Source organism: Phascolarctos cinereus, unplaced genomic scaffold (genome assembly GCF_003287225.1).
Source record: "Phascolarctos cinereus isolate Bilbo 61053 unplaced genomic scaffold, phaCin_HiC Scaffold_4;HRSCAF=312, whole genome shotgun sequence".
Lineage (NCBI taxonomy): Eukaryota > Metazoa > Chordata > Mammalia > Diprotodontia > Phascolarctidae > Phascolarctos > Phascolarctos cinereus.
This window is the reverse complement of record NW_027555847.1, coordinates 353148167-353164739: the sequence shown is the minus strand read 5'-3', so window position 1 is coordinate 353164739 and position 16573 is coordinate 353148167. Positions and strand designations below refer to the sequence as shown.

The window sequence follows — 16573 nt, the reverse complement described above, 5'->3', positions numbered from 1 at the left end:
AATTCTTCTTCACAACAAGACTAATGTGAAAATAGGTTCAAGATGAATGTATAAGTAGAGCCTATATCAAATTGCATGCCACTTGGGGTGAGGAGAGGGGAGAGATGGGGAGAAAAATTCAAATTCAAAATCTTATGGAAGTGAATGTTGAAAACCAAAAATAAATGAATGAATTATTTAAAAAAAATAAGAACATGAGCTCCATGAGAGCAGGGACCATATTTTGGCCTTTGATTACATCTCCAGTACTTAGCAGAGTGCCTGGTACATAGTGAGCACTAATTAAATGCTTGTCAGTCAACAATGACTGACAATACAATCCTCACTGCTGAAAATTGTGCAGTTGACAAATTGCACAGCACAGGGCAGCCCCCCTCCTGTTCCCCATGCAATGCATAGTCCTCGACCTGTCACATTCCTGGATAGTGAGATCTCCCTTCCCAGATCTGTTCCCTTGGATGAAGAAAGCAAAGATCCACTAAAGAGTGTTGGAGGTTAGTGAAGCTCTTGGAGGTTTGTGGAGGATATTAGAGTTTCCAGGTTCCTTTCAGGAGAAGCATCTTTAAGAGTGGACTTAGTCTCAAGTCAAGAGTTTCCAAGTTGCATCCTTTTGCCAGGTCTTGGGTTCAGTTTGGTTTCCCCAAAGACAAATTGAATGTCCAGACTCTGTTACTGGAACTGCACTTTACTGTCACAAAGGCAGATTATATAATATATATTAACTCCTTTAATCTTTCTTCATATATCATTCCTTCCATTTCTTTAATCATCTTTATTGCTCTTCTTTGGATGTTCTCCAGTTTGTCTACTGATATAACAAAAGTGGAATGCCCTTTTCCCAGGGCATCTTCTCAGAAACATAAAGAAAGGATGATCATTTAGGTGTTGCTGGAAGTGATCAGTTAGCTTACTTGGTTAGACCTCAACGCTATTAAAAAGCCAAGGTTGGGAATTTCATTGCAAGACTGATCAGCTGTCAGCATCTTGGTCAGTGATCCCTTATTAACTGGGTACATTTCCTGATTAGTGGGTTCATACCCCTGTTCTCTTGGAACTTCTGATAATACGGCTATAGGAATTTTTCTGCCCCTCCACCACCAAAAAAAATACAAATTGGTTAGAGCTGTTTAAATGAAAAAAGGCAATGTAACAAGTTGGTTTCCTCTGCCTTTATATCTGTAAGCAAAGACTGGAAGACCATTTGTGATGGAAGCAGTATCCAGACCCCTGCCCGCATGAAAGTTAGGCCTATTTTTCTTTAAAAGCCATTGAAACCATCACTAGACTTAGTTCAAGAGACTAAAGGTCATGCATTACTTCTTGTTCTCTTGAATAGAAAACAGCCACAAGTAGTTCTAGGTGTTCTCTGACCTGGTCAGATACATTGGAGAATATCAGAGAATTTATGAAGCCTTAGAAGTCTGTGGGGGCAAGAACGTGCCAGAGCCAATTTGGAAGAGCCAGTTGTCAAGTTCCCACTGTGGGCCTTTACACCTCAGAAATCAATAAATGCTACAAATCAGGGCTTAATTTTTTGTTTTGTTGATTGTCTCAATACAGTGATGGAAAAAGTATTAATAATGCAAATTAAACTTGAAAGTATGGTTTTTTTTTATTTTCTGAGAGCTAGTTGTTAAACATTTACCAGCATACCACTGAGTAAAGCACATTTGAATTTCTTGGTTCTTGGTGGTAGACTATTGATGCACAACCCAGTCAAAGGAGCTTTGCTCAGTAGAATCTACTTGGAGTATCTAAAGTACATATCTTTGTGGAATATCCTTCTGCTATAGCTAAGCAGATATCCTTTTGTTAATGTTGAATGACATGCAAGTGTCTCATTTCATTCTGATATTGAAGATAAACTGTCAGGGGTCTGGCCTAAATCAGGTCCATCCCAGAACTCCATTGGTCAGGGATGCTGCCCAAGGATTCCTCTATTAAATACCATTTGGATCAATGACCGCCAGGGTCCCATATAACTCAGAGATTTTGTAATTCTGCAATGAGAAGGGCAGGAGACTGGAAAAAATAGAGAGCTTGAGAATAAAACTTTGCCTCAGTTTCCCCAGCACCAGCCAGAAAACATGGATATCTGGTCAATAGAGCAGTAGAGAAGAGTAGCTCAGTAGGCTGTCAAATCTAGAAGAAAATATTTCTTAAGACCATTTGACAACCTTTCCTCTGTTTCCGTACTTAACATGTAAACTTCTGATTTTCATTTAGTTTCTTAAAGGGGTTTCCCTAAGGAGTGGAGAATGCACAGGCTAGCCAAAGTGAATATCTGGTCCATTTGGCAGTTATAGTTTTCATTGTAAATTAATAAATTGGAATTGTGGCTATGAAATCCATCTTCTGTGAGAGTGGTTTAGCATGAATCAAATCTCCAGAGCCTCATCACCCCTAGGTGAAAAGATAAAATTGAGTTTTGGCATGGAACCATAAGGACTATCATAACCCAACCAGGTCAGTGACATAATCAATTAGTCAAAAATAAGTTTTTATCCTGTACCTACTACATGCCAGGAACTATGCCAAGTGCTAGGAATACAAAGACAAAATTGATATAGCTCCTGCCCTCAAGGAGCTTACATTCACTAACACAGCTAGTTGACACAGCAGATAGAGTGCTGGGCCTGGAATCAAGAAGACCTGAGTGCAAATCCTGCCTCAGACACTTACTACTAGTTCTGTGATCCTGGCCTCTGTTTGCCTCAGCTTCCTCAACTGCAACATGGACCCAATTATGATAATAATAATATCTACCTGCCAGGACGTTATGAGGGTCAAGTGAGATAATAAAGTACTTAGCACAGTACTTGGCATTTAGTAGGTGCTTAATAAATGCTTGTTTCCTTCTTTTTACACACCAAACTGTAATAACTCTAGGAGACCTGAGTCAGACCTGAAGCAACCCTTCAGGCTGACCTTTTCTTTACTATACTTCTCATTTTTAATAACTAGAATTTATTTGTTATAACTTCAGGACCATTTCCACAAGCAAGCAGCATGGTATAGGAAAGATCACTGGCCTAGGCATGAAGGATACATGGGTTCTGCCTGTCTATCATGATATGACAGCTATGGGACCGGCTAGGTGGTCTAGTAACTAGAGCACTGAGCTTAGAATCAGGATGACTCATCCTCACGAGTTCAAATCCAGCCTGAGACACTTACTATAGTTGTGTGACCCTTGGTAAGTCACTTAACCCTGTTTGCCTCAGTTTCCTCATTTGTAAAATGAGCTGGAGAAGGAAATGGCAAACCATTCCAGTATCTTTGCCAAGAAAATTCCAAATGGGATCATGAAGAGTTGGACATGACTGAAGCAATTCAACAGCATGGGACCATGGACAAATTACTCTTTGAGCCTTAATTTCCTCATCCCTGAAATGGGGATGATAATAATATTGCTAGTACTTACCTCGCAGGTTGTAATGAGAATCGAATATGAAAAGCATTATGTTGTGTAAATGTCATTTATTTATTGATAAATAAATGAAAAATCATTGATAGCAATTATTATGTGCCAGGTATGATGCTCAGTGTTGGGACACAAATCTCTCTAAAGAAGACGGATGATACATATAGCCAAGGAAATGTGTCACAGAGTTACAGGTAAGTGGAATCAAGGGGCAATTCTGAACCAGAGCACAAAGTGATTACAGATCACAGACTCTTTCTTATGCTCATGCACTATTGTAACTGTAAGGAGCTTTAAAGGCCATATAGTCAAACCCCATATTTTACAGGTGAGTAAACTGAGACCTAGAGAGGTGAAGTAATTGGGCCAAGATCATACACCTTGTGTGGCCTAGCTGGGTCTCAGATCCAAGGCTTCTTGACTCCTAGTTAAGTTCTGTGTCCAGTAAGTTCATTCCAACAACCAAGAGTTTAATAACACTGAAGAATATGCATTCTACATTTACAGAAATAGAAAACTGAACTTTTGTCTCCGTGTGGAACCTTGCGATGACAATCTTGAGTCATTTCATAACAAGTGAACCCTGAACCACACTAGTGAGAGGCATTGCGAGGGATGTGCTGGAACATTATGAAAGCAAACAATTCTAATAGAATTAAGGACTCTGATCAACTTAATTATCAATAGATTCTAGAGGGCTGTCTACCTCATGACAGGTGGATGATGTACCAATACACAAAATATGAAATGCATTTTTGGAAATGGCCAATGTGGAAATTTGCTTACATATGAAGGTCTTTCCTTCTTTCCTTCCTTCCTTTCTTTTTCCTTCTTTCCATCCTTCCTTCCTCCTTCACTTCCTCTCCTTCTTTGCTTTTTTCCTTCCCTCTCTTCCTTTTCCTCCCTTACTTCCTCCCTCCATTCCTTTGTTCTTACCTCCCTCCCTTTCTCTCTCCCTGCCTCCTTTCCTCCTTCCCTTCCTTCTTCCTCAGTTCCACCTTCTATTCCTTCCTTCTCTCCCATCTTTCCTTCCTCCTCATCTCCTCCTTCTGTTCCTTTCTTCCTTTTTTACTTTCCCTTCCCTCCCTTCCTCCTTCTCTCCCTTTTTTCCTCCTTCCCTTCCTAGTAAGTATTATTTAGTTGTTTCAGTCATGTCCAACTCTCTGTGTTTTCTTGGCAAAGATACCAGAGTGTTTTTCAGTTTCCTTCTCCAGCTCATATTACAGATGAAGAAACTGAGGCAAGAGGATTAAATGACTTGCCCATGGTCACACAGCTAGTAAGTGTCTGAGGCCAGATTTGAATTCCAAAAGAACAGTCTTCCTGACTCCAGGCCTGGCACTCTGTTCACTGTGCCACCTAGCTGCCAGCTCCTAGTAAGTAGGGTGAGGCAAAAAGAAGAAAACATTTTATAAATTTTTAAATGTATTTTAAAAATAAAAATAAATATTTATTCAAGGAAAAAAGTACATATAGTACAAAAAAGCACATATAGTACATAAAAGAAGACCTGAAATCTAGTCCTGGTTGTACTCCTAACCTGCTATGTGTGCTTGGACAAAGAAATCACTACCATTCTGAATCTTGGTTTCCTTCTCTAAAAGAGGAAGAATATGCTGTTAACATATCTTCCAGCTTCAAAGGCCCGTTAGCATTTTTTTATTGGTCGAAAATTTGTGGCCTTTCACTTACAAATTAGCATCATTATTTCTCAATAAAAAAAGATTGTTACATATCAAAACCACAGCTAGAATTTTTTTTCCTCAACCTCTTCCCAATGACCTGGTCACATAGGGTGAAACATAAAGCCAGAGCTCAATTTTTCATGTGAATGGGTGCCTTAAGACAAAGATAGAAGAGATCCCTAGAGTGTGGTCTTAACAGCCTCCTGGTCTACACTTCCTCTTCCTCACAGAGAAGCTGCCAAACAACAAGAACAACAGTTACCTGAACTATGATTATACAAAAGAAAGAAAGAAAGAGAGAGAGAGAGAGAGAAGAGGGAGGAAGGGAGGGAGGGAGGGAGGGAGGGAAGAAGGGAGGGAGGAAGGAAGGAAGGAAGGAAGGAAGGAAGGAAGGAAGGAAGGAAGGAAGGAAGGAAGGAAGGAAGGAAGGAAAAGAGGGAGGGAGGGAGGGAGGGAGGAAAGGAGGGAGGAAGAATGGAAGGAGGGAGGAAGGATGGAAGGAAGGAAGGAAGGAAGGAAGGAAGGAAGGAAGGAAGGAAGGAGAGAAAGAAGGAAAAAAGGAAGAATGAATTCTTGGGTTTTTCTTAGTTCTGGACAGAAGTCTTCATCTGAGTCTGCCAATCCCTCTCACCCACCTAGTATAAAGAGAAATTCCCTAAAATCCCTTGTCACACTTTCCCCTGACCTGCCTGAGCAGCTGACTGCTTGGAGAATGACTGTCCATGTTCTCCAAAAAAATCCTCCATGTACTTTGGCTACTGATTCTCCAACTTCCTCTGGAGCTGCACTCAGTCAAAGCTATAGTCCCCTCTATGATCGGCACAGTCCTAATGCCTCTTTCCCTGGAATAAGTTCTAAGCCAGAAACAATGGGGAAACATGAAGGAGCAAATACTTGTGTGATAAGACAAGTTTTCGTCAGTCTCTTCTTCATCCAAAATTCTGAACAGCTGCTTACAATGAGCAAAATTCACTGAATTCTTCATTTATTGTTTCACAATATATGTAGGCTACTGATTCACCTAGTTACCAGAAGCAAAACACGATTTTGAGGGGCTTCTGTTAATCCAACTGGGAATGGGGAGGGGGGGGCGGGAAAGAGGTGGGGTGGGGAAAACCTACTTCTATAAGGCAGGACTTGCTTACTACGTGATCCAGCAGAAAGTGGACTGAACAAACAGCCAGGAGACCAGGGATTGAGTTCTAGTTCTAGTTTAGTAGTTTTAAAATAGAATAATTTCCTATAAATATTTGTCAGTGTGTGAAGTAGGGTGGGTTCAAGTCCTGACACATACTGACTGAGTGACCTTGGGCAACCCACGGGACATCTCAGTGCTCTAGGCAACTAAAGCTTTAAGTTGTGATAGAAGGTGCCAGCCTACACTGGTAGAGGGAGTTTCCTCACCAGGGGTTCCTTCCTTCTTACTAAAGAACTCACAGGTCCAGTCTTTATCCTAGTTGGTCAGGATATGCACATAGATAGAAGATAGGTAGGTAGATAGATATGTTCCTTTAAAGACATTGCATTTAACAGCTACAATCTATATTCTTGGTTGGCCTATATTTGGATCAATTGTCAATAAACATTAATTAAGCACCTACTATGTGCCAGGCACTGTCCTAAGCCCTGGAGATACAAATAAGAAAAGGAAAGAAAGTCCTTTTCCTCAAGGAGCTTACAAATGAATGGCAGAAGACAATCCGCAAAAGGAAACTGGAAGGTTGGGGAGGCAGGGAGGCAATGCTGGGGGGTACCTGGCACTTGGAGTTGTGATGGTTGGCACAGGTATGTGATGTTCATGGAGCGGAAACCGAGCAGAGCAGCTGGTAGAAAATCTATAGCAGTAGATAGAGCCTATGCTGCTACTTCTTCCAACCAAATTTTGTTCCTTTAATTGAGAATTCCTTACTCTCATTAAGGGCTGAGGACATGAAAAAGGCATTTAAAAGCAACAATGATAGTAAACTTATATCAACAATGTGTTTGGGGACTAAAAGAATCAACTCGACTGTAATTTATGATTTTTGCAGACTGCAGATCATCCCTTAGCATGATAACCTATATTTCATACTGTCCACATTGATTCTCCATACAAGTGCCAAAATTCTTCCTTCTGAAAGCCAGAACCACACCACTGCCAGGTCTCTCCCTGAAACAAAAAACTTCCATTCTATAAATGAGCAAATGAATGAATGAAACAGCACTTATTAAGTACTACTAAGGGTCAAACATGACTATAAGAGGCCAGCTAGGTGGTTTCGTGAATAGAGTGCTGGAGGCCTGAAGTCAGGAAGACTCATCTTCCTGAGTTCAAAATCTGGCCTCAGACACGCACTAGCTAGGTGACCCTGGGAAAGTCATTTAACCCTGGTTGCCTCAGTTTCCTCACCTATAAAACAAGCTGGAGAAGGAATTTACAAACCACTCCAGTATCTTTGCCAAGAAAACCCCAAATGGAGTCATGAAAAGTCAGACATGCCTGAGCAACACCACAACAAAAATAAATGAGTCAAACACTAGGTTAAGTGTTGAGGATATAAACACAAAAGCAAAGTTGTGCATAATAGATTTGCCATTTCATATGCAATCATCTTTTTTCCATTCTATGTTCCAGAAATACTAGTTCAGAATCAAATACAATTTTAAAAAATAATGAAAATAATTAAAGAATTAGCCTTAAAAAAATTTAAATTCCCTGACTTCTGCCTTTAACCATACTAGTTGTAATCAAACCACTGTGCTTACATCACCCTGGGTAGACTTCCTTGAAAAGCTTTCCTCTTATAGCCTATGGGGATGTCTGGGTTTATTTTTAAGGATGAGAGAAAGCTGGGAACATTGTTATGCAATGGGGTAGGAGCTAGCAAACAGGAGATATTGAAGACAAGAGAGGAGTAAGGAGTGAAGGGTCAAGCTCCAAGACAGCACAGGTAGAGGGGCGGTGGAAAGAGAAGAGTGACTCTTTGACAGGGTCTTGAGCAAAGGAAGAAAGAATAGGGGAGAATGCAGATAATTTTTTGAAGTATGGTGTAAAGGAGAAAAGAGGGGAAGAAAGCAAGTGAATTATTTTCCCCCTCACATTGGGGGTTGGGGCTGGGGAAATAGTGTGGAGAGCAATGTATTTCAAGTTAGAAGAACTGTCTCTTTTTTTCTCTTAAGCAAATAAAAACAGGAGCTGGTTGGGCATCTTGGCCCTGCAGCTTTCTGCCTATGTGACCTTGAGCAAATCGCTTCAACTCTCAGTATCTCTGTTTCCTCATCTTTAAAATGAGGAAGTTGGATGAGATCAGAGGTTCTCTCCCTGGGTTCTGTAAACTTGTTAGGTTTCTTTTTTATATTTTGATAACTATATTTCAATATGAGTGACTTCCTTTGTAATACTAAACATTTTATTCTAAGCATTTAGAAACATGATTCTGAGAAGTGATTCAGAGACTTCACCAGACTGCTGGAGGCATCCATGATACAAAAAAAAGTCAAGAACGTCTGAATGCCTGCACTAGGTGATCCTGAAAAGTTTCTTCCTGCTTTAAATCCTATAGTGATTACATCTTTAGAGACCACTCAAAAGCCTTGGCAATTCTGTGGAGGGACTCCATAGCCAGGACCTTAGAAGCACTACAAATGTTCATTAGTTCATCGTTTGTCCTTTCTTGAAGAGGACCATGACATCAGGAAGGTGATGTCATGACATGCAAGTGAATTGGATTTAAGTGAGGCAGAGATGTTCAAAGACATCAGCATAACTCTCTCCTCCAGAGCCATCTAGGTCCAGTGGCAAGATATAGATCAGGATGACTAGAGATGGCCCTTGATGCATCGAGAGACCTTGGCCTTTTTAAGCTAAGATCTTTCCCAGGTCTCAGTTTGATTGGAAATGAGGCATAGTCAATTTTTTTTTTACCTACCCCCTACAAAAACAAAGAAGTAAAATAAATCTGGGAGGGGAAGACCTTCAGGGTTTCTGGCTAAAACAGAAACAATTGCTACTTACACTCACTCTGAGCCATCAGAGCCCAAACCATGATCAAGTGAGGCTTAGGCTGGGACCTATTATTGGCCAATACATGAGAGCCAGAGTGAACTGAGTTTAAGGCATGGTCCTTAAAAAAGAAATCAAGTGGCACAGCTAGGCCACAGTGGATAGAGCACTGGCCCTGAAGTCAGGAGGACCTGAGTTCAAATCTGGCCTCAGACCAAACACTTGACACTTACTAGCTGTGTGACCCTGGGCAAGTCACTTAACCCCAATTGCCTAAAAGCAAAAAAAAAGAAAAGGAAAGAAAAAAAGAAATCAAGTTCATAAACCCCAAGATATCTTGTGAGGTTTCCATTTGGCCAGAGCATCACCTTTCTAATATCATCATCTTCTTCAAGAACGAAGGCCAAACACGATCTGTGAGTAGTAGTAGTCGTCTCCACTGGGGACCCAAGTGGCCAGTTCCAGTTGGACAACTCCAACAGTTCCCTCCAGCTGCTTTCTCCCTCTGCCCCTCCTTCCCTTCTTCCTTCTTTCCCTCCATCTCTCCCCTGCCTACCTCTTCTCCCTCTGTCCACATAGGGAATTCGTATGATAAGTGTAGTCCCAACTCGAACGCTGACAAAGGGCTCTTGAGCCAAATCAAGCTCCCTGGTTTAAAGGGAAATTAGGCCACTTGTCACTTCTTCAACTCAGGAGGTCTGCCCAGCAATGCAGCAGAGAAACATTCACCCAAAATTCCAGTAAAGAAGATTCTTCCTCCACTTAGAAATTCCAACCAACTTGTTGTTTTTCAAGGTTCATCTTTATAAAAGGCCAACAGAATGGGTTGGGTTACCCATCAGACCCTTCCCCTTATACCTTCTACCCTGTGGAAAAGCAGCCCAGCTATCTGACACATGGTCTTCAATCCAATCCTACATCTTACCAAATTTTCCAGCTGGCTTGACAAGAGTCCCCAGAGGTTAAAGGATTTACCCCAGGTTACAGCGTGAGTCAGTTGCTCAGCTATGTTGTAAAAAGTTGGGTTTATTCTGGTTTCCAGACTTTCTCTCTAACCATCAGACCACATGGTCTCTTCTCTGCTATAGGATAGGCCTGTCTGCAGAGAAATGGGATTAAGTCATTAAAGAGTGGTTTCCGAAGTCTGCAGAAGCAGCAGCAACAATGGCCATTTCTACATTACATTTTAAGAATGCTATTTGTTTTGGCAGCCCAGCCCTTTATTACACATTCCTACCACTTAATTGTCCTTGCAAAGGTAAACATGAGACCTTCCTTAGGAAGGCTGGAAGCTGCCTAAGAAGCAGCCAACTTCTTTCTCAATGTGGGAGTAAACTCCATACATCCAGCAGCAGGCTGAAAGGTGGCCCCTTCTCCTCTGGGTCATTTGTTTCCTGCGCTTCTGTACCCATTCCCTGTGAAACTCCAAAAGAAAAAAGAATCCCACAACTGTTATGAGTTGCTGCCTCTCTCTTTTCCATTTCCTCTGACCTTCAAGATTTGGTTCATGGAGGCTACAGGACCAACATTTTTTCTTCTTCAAAAGTAACACAAAGCTTTCCTTTTTATATTACCATTGCAGTGCTGAACAGGGTCATGGAAGCACAGATTTAGAGCTGGAGATCAACCAGTCCAGGGCTCTTAACCCTTTTGTGTATATGTCACAAACAACTTTGGCAGTCTGATAAAGTCTAGGGAATTATGTTTAGTTGGTTCAATGGGTAGAGTGCTGGGCCTGCAGTCTGAAAGACTCCTCTTCCTGAGTTCAAATCTGGCCTCAGATACTTCCTAGCTGTACGACCCTGGGCAAGCCACTTAACCCTGTTTGCCTCAGTTTCCTCATCAATAAAATGAGCTGGAGAAGGAAATGGCAAACCAAGGAAATGGCAAACCACTTCAGTATCTTTGCTAAGAAAACCCCAAATGGGATCACAAAGGGTCAGGTATGACTGAAAAATGACTAAATAATGACAATAATAAAGACATAGGATTACAAAGGGAATCAATTATGGTGAAAAAAGAGAGGTAATTATTTTTATGGATACCTGAAATCTATCCACAGGCTCCTCCTTTCTGCTCCTCAGGTTAAGATCTCATTCAACACTCTCATTTTGCACATGAGGGAACCAGGGTCTGTGGAGGTAAAGTCACTTGTTCAAGGTAGCAGAATGCAGGATTCAAGCCCAGGTCACTGGACTTCCAAGTTAATGCTTTTCCCACTGCAGTGTAGTTCTGGACTTGACCCAATTTCAAATTCACAAATACCTACTAGTCATGGGGATCTGGGGAAGTTCTATCACCTTACTGAACTTCACCTTCCTTAGTGTAAAATGAGGATATTAATTAGGGCCTTGAAGTAAATTACCTGGAAATTCTGAATAAAACACTTTGCAAGCCTCAAAGTGCTTATAATTGAAGGGATTGGATTAAATGATCTCTAAGATCGCTTCCAACTCTAAATCCTTATAATTATTATAATAGGAAACCATAGTCAATGTTAATAGTAGTTAACATTTATGTAGCATTTACTGTGTGCCAGGCATGTTACTAAGCCCTTTATAATTTTCTTTTCATTTGATCCTCACAACAACTAGGAGGTAGGTGCTATTATTATCCCCATTTATTACCCAGAGTCAAATAGCTAATAAGTATCTGAGGCAAATTTGAACTCAGGTCTTCCTTACTCCAGATCCTGAACTCCAGCCACTGCACCACCTAGCTGCCCCTATGTTGTCAGAGATACTAAGCCCCACACTTAGGTGACTAAACTCCATATAAAATATAAATTCAATAGTATACCCCTACCAACCCTCATGATATAAGAAACAAGAAGCTACAAAAATACAGATATGCAGATCACTGTCCCAGGTCTTAGGAAGTAGAAAACAAGCCATAAGTAACACAAATAAATTGCAATAGTAGAAAAATGGCACAACCAGAAGCTTACACTCACAGAATGATAGAATCACAGTGTTGTCAGGGATCTCAGAGGCCATCTAGGCCAAACCCTCTACAGTATACCCAGCAAAAGGTCATCTGGTTGATGACCTCTGCTTGGAGACATCCAGTGAGGAGAGACCCTCTGCCTCCCAAAGCTATCCATTCTACTTTCTTTAGGAAGAGGTTCCTTCAACGGAGCCTGTCCGCCCTTCCTAGTTCTATTGTCTGGGGCCAAGCAGAACAAGTCTAATCCCTATTTTTCTTGGTAGAATATCAAATAATCGAAGACAGCCAAAATCCCCCTTCTACCTCTCCCACCTCAGTCTTCTCTTACTTATTCAGTGCAGTTCAGCTCAAATCAATTCATTTACTGAATATTTATTATGTGCAATGCTCTGGGCTAGGCATCAAGAGAGATGTGGAGATAAATAAAGCAAGGTTCCTGACCTCCCGGACTTTTCAGTGCTTACTGACAGCATCTAAGAAGTTTTCAGGGAGTGGGAGTGGAAGCTGCAGAAGAAGCCAACTTCTTTCTCAGTGTGGGAGTAAACTCCATACATCCAGCAGCAGGTGAAGGGCGGTCCCTTCTCCTCTGGGTCATTTGTTTCCTGCTCTTCTGCACTCATCCTCTGTGAAACTCCAAAAGGAAAAAGAATCCCACAACTGTTAAGAGTTGCTGCCTCCCTCTTCTCTATTTCCTCTGACCTTCAAGAAGATTTGGCTCATGGGGGCTACAGGACCAATATTTTTTCTTCTTCAAAAGTAACACAAAGCTTTCCTTTTTGTATTACCGTTGCAGTGCCTTATTCATTTATAACCTGTTTTGTGCTTTTCTTTTTTCTTTTTTTGTGTGAGGCAATTGGGGTTAAGTGACTTGCCCAGAGTCACACACCTAGTAAGTGTTATGTGTCTGAGGGCAGATGTGAACTCAGGTCCTCCTGATTCTAGGGCTGGTGCTCTATCCACTGCACCACCTAGCTGCCCTGTTTTGTGCTTTTCAAGGCACTTTCATGCCTACTGTCTCCAGGGATCCTCACAAGGATCCTATGAGCAGAGCCAATAATAATATCACATTTTGCACATGGGGAAACTGAGACACAAAGGGGTTTACTGACTCTTCTGAGGCTTGAAGTAGAATACAGACAACCTTGACTTCTTATTAAGGATTCCTTCCACTGTACTTCACTTCATCCAGGAAGCAAGAAGCTGTATAAAGGAAAAATGGACAGGATTTAGTGAATTTTGTGGGAAAGGGAAGAGCCAAAGGCACCCAGATTTCATTACTATCAAAAGCTGGTCTATAACCCCAGTGGAAAGACAGGAGCCATTTTTCAGTCAATACCAGCAAGTTGAAAACCATTCCCCAAATGCAAAGTTAATTCAAGGACTGCTGTTATTTTTTAAAAAGGACCCCTAAAGTATTCAGCAGACCGTTTTACTATAAAAGGAGATAGTTTAAGGTAACAGGAGCTTAAAATTCATTAGAACCTCATTTTTACATGGATCAGATTTAGATTCATATACCATTATGTTCACCTTCTCCCTACATAGAAAAGGATCACAGGATCTTGGAGATCAATTACTTAACAAGCATTTTAAAAAACCTCTCCTATGTGCCAGGCATTGTGTTAGGTGCTTGGGATACACAGAAAAAAATGAAGCCTTCAGAGAGCATGCACTGCATTATGGGAAAAAACAGATGCTCATGTAAATAGATGCAAAATGTATGCAAAGTATGAATGAAGCCTGCCTGTGAGAGAGATTTGGGGAGAGAGATTGACCTTGACTGCCAATCTTGCCCCTCAATCCTTTTTTCAAAAGGGAGAATACTGGAAAGCTGTAAAATACACTGGCAGAGAGGCTATCAGAAAATCTGAACTGCTCCTTCACAGTCCGGTGGACATGGAAATGATAATGCCTAAGATCCTTTGCTCTGGGGGCACTGAGAGATGGCTCAAGACACAGACCAATGCAGGGACCTCTTCTTCCTAATAAAGCAGGTTTTCCTCCTCACATTTGGCTGGATGTGCTAGATTGTCTGCTCTTAATCTATTATTTCCATCGAGTATTTACTTGCTATAAGCCATTGGCCAATGAAAATGCTAAGATATGTGTATTTTTATTTAAGACGTAAAATAGAGAGAGGATAGGAATAGAGTGTTTATTATTTTGATGCAGGGGTTCTTATCCTGAGGTCCATGAACTTTTTAAAAAATTATTTTGAGAGTTCCATTTCAATTAATTGGTTTCTTTTGTCCTATGTATTTTATTTTATTTTAAAAACATGATTCTGAGAAGAGGTCCATAGGGTTCAAATTACTGTAAAAGGGATCCACAACACACACACAAAAAAAGATGCTAAGATCTCCTGTTCTAGGAGGATAAAACTTTGATCAGTTGGGGCTGATCTGGGGGCTTGAAGCTATTTGGACAAAGTGAGAAAGTGGTTTTAGACTAAACATGAATGGCATATGAATTTATTAATCAAATCCTCCTAGAAATAAATTATAAGTTGATAAAAGTAGAGGGCTTCAAAGTAAGCAAACATAGGGTAAGCTTGTTTTCCTTTTCAGAACACTAGCCACCATTTTTCACAGACTCAATTTGAAAGGAAGGACACACCTCTGAGAAAGGAGATAAATTTTTTTTTAAAAAGTTGTATTGACAGTAAAGAGGGAATTTTCTCCTCCTCCAAATTACTGTCACTTTAGCCTGACTTGCTAGCTAGCACCATCTGCTTTCCACAAAGGGTATTTTTCAAAGGAAGAGGGTTGTGAGAAGATCCTATCAGCCATGGGGATTAAGAAAGGCTGACATGATGTAAGGAAGAGTCTTTGAAGGAAGCTAGGGATTCTAAGAGATGAAAGTGAAGAAGGATTATATTCCAGACATGAGGGAACAGTCTGTGCAAAGATATGGAAACCAGAGATAGAATCACATGCACCAGGGATGGCAAGTAGGCCAAGTTGGTGCCCAGTGAGTATAAAGAAGAGTAATGAGTGTAACAGGACTTTGATGAATATCTAAATCACCTAAGATGAAGGAATCCACATGGGAGATGCCCAGGACCTGCTTCTGAGAAGTAAGGTTCTGAGCCAAAATTCTGACCCAGTTCTTCCAGTTACAAATCCAATGACCTTTAAAGCATAATATTAGCTGATTAGCCTATACAGTATAGCAATCATGTTAATCCTATTTCAGGGCTTTTATTAGAGATAAAATGGGATAACATTTGTAAAGAGCTTTGTAAACCTTCACACGCAATATAAATGCCAGCTCTTATTACTATTTTATTTGACTCAAATTTGCCAAGGGCTATAATTTTCAAGGCAGCTAGTTGGCTCACTGGATAGATTGCTGGGCTTGAAGTCAGAAAGACCTGAGTTCAAATGTGGTCTCACATATTCACCAGCTGTGACCCTGGGTAACTCACTTAACCTGTTTGCCTTAATCCACTGGAGAATGAAATGACGAGCCACTCCAGTATCTTTGCCAAGAAAACCCTACATGTGGTCATGAAGCCAGAGATTACTGAAGAGTCAGACTGGACTAAACAACAACAATTTCCACATATCTTCAAAAGAAGGGAAAATAGATCTAAATAGCAAATGAGATAACCTTTCTCTTCTTATGGGAAACATATATAACAATGTTATTTGTTATTCAATTAATTAGCATAAACAGAGACCATAGACATATATATTTTAACATCCACTATGGTACTCAATCTATTCAAGTAGCCCTGACATAGAACAATTATGATATTAAATTTATACCTGCCTATTAGAGTACCCTGATTTTTAACAAACTTTTCTTGATGGTGATAATGTCTTTTTGTTGATAAAATTTAAAAATTAATTCCCATAATCTCCCTGAGGAATCAAGTCATGAACTATCTTTAGGCATTGGTCTCCTTTTCTGTGAATTGAAGATATTGGACTAAAGGACCTCTGAAGCTCTATATCTATGATGCTATGATTGATATTTCTTGTAGATGGAAAAATGGAGGCCCTAGACAGCTAAGTGACTTATTTAAAGCCAATGGAAAAGCCAATATTGCATCCCAAGACTCCTGACTAAAAATTCCATTCCCTTTTCAAAAGAGTGAATGACTCTCCCGGCTTGGATTTGCCTATAGACCCTCAGGAGGGAGAATTGTTTGGGAATTAATGTGGCTAGAACTCACAATCTGGCCATGACTGACTATGACAGTCAAGCACAAGGCATAGTGGATAGAATTTCTTCACACCTTACTTAGCTCTGCCTTGTGGCAAGATATTTTTTGAAATCAAACAGAAGTAGCCAAAGTTATGGAGAAGGGGGTCCAATTAATTTATTTTTTTATTCAAATTTAACCAAATGATTTTAGACTGTATTTCATATGCTTAGTGTTCAAACTCTGGGACTTGGGTTCAAATTTACTCACTAAAGATAACAAAGAAAGCTGCCCACCAATATACCAGGAGTTGTGTGCCACCTAGTGCATCCTGATATCATTATTCTTTTGAATTTCTACATTGGCTGTGCCATAAGCAAGGAAGT

At 40.5% G+C, this 16573-nt stretch overlaps 1 long non-coding RNA gene across 2 annotated transcripts in view; it reads right to left on the bottom strand.

The window, feature by feature from the left end:
* Positions 1-16573, bottom strand: part of LOC110214925 (uncharacterized) — a 111494-nt gene that overhangs the window by 77984 nt on the left and 16937 nt on the right. For both annotated transcript variants that reach the window (XR_013486154.1, XR_002326391.2), the window contains one exon: positions 10017-13237. This is a non-coding gene — a long non-coding RNA (uncharacterized LOC110214925). The remainder of the gene's footprint in view (positions 1-10016; positions 13238-16573) is intronic.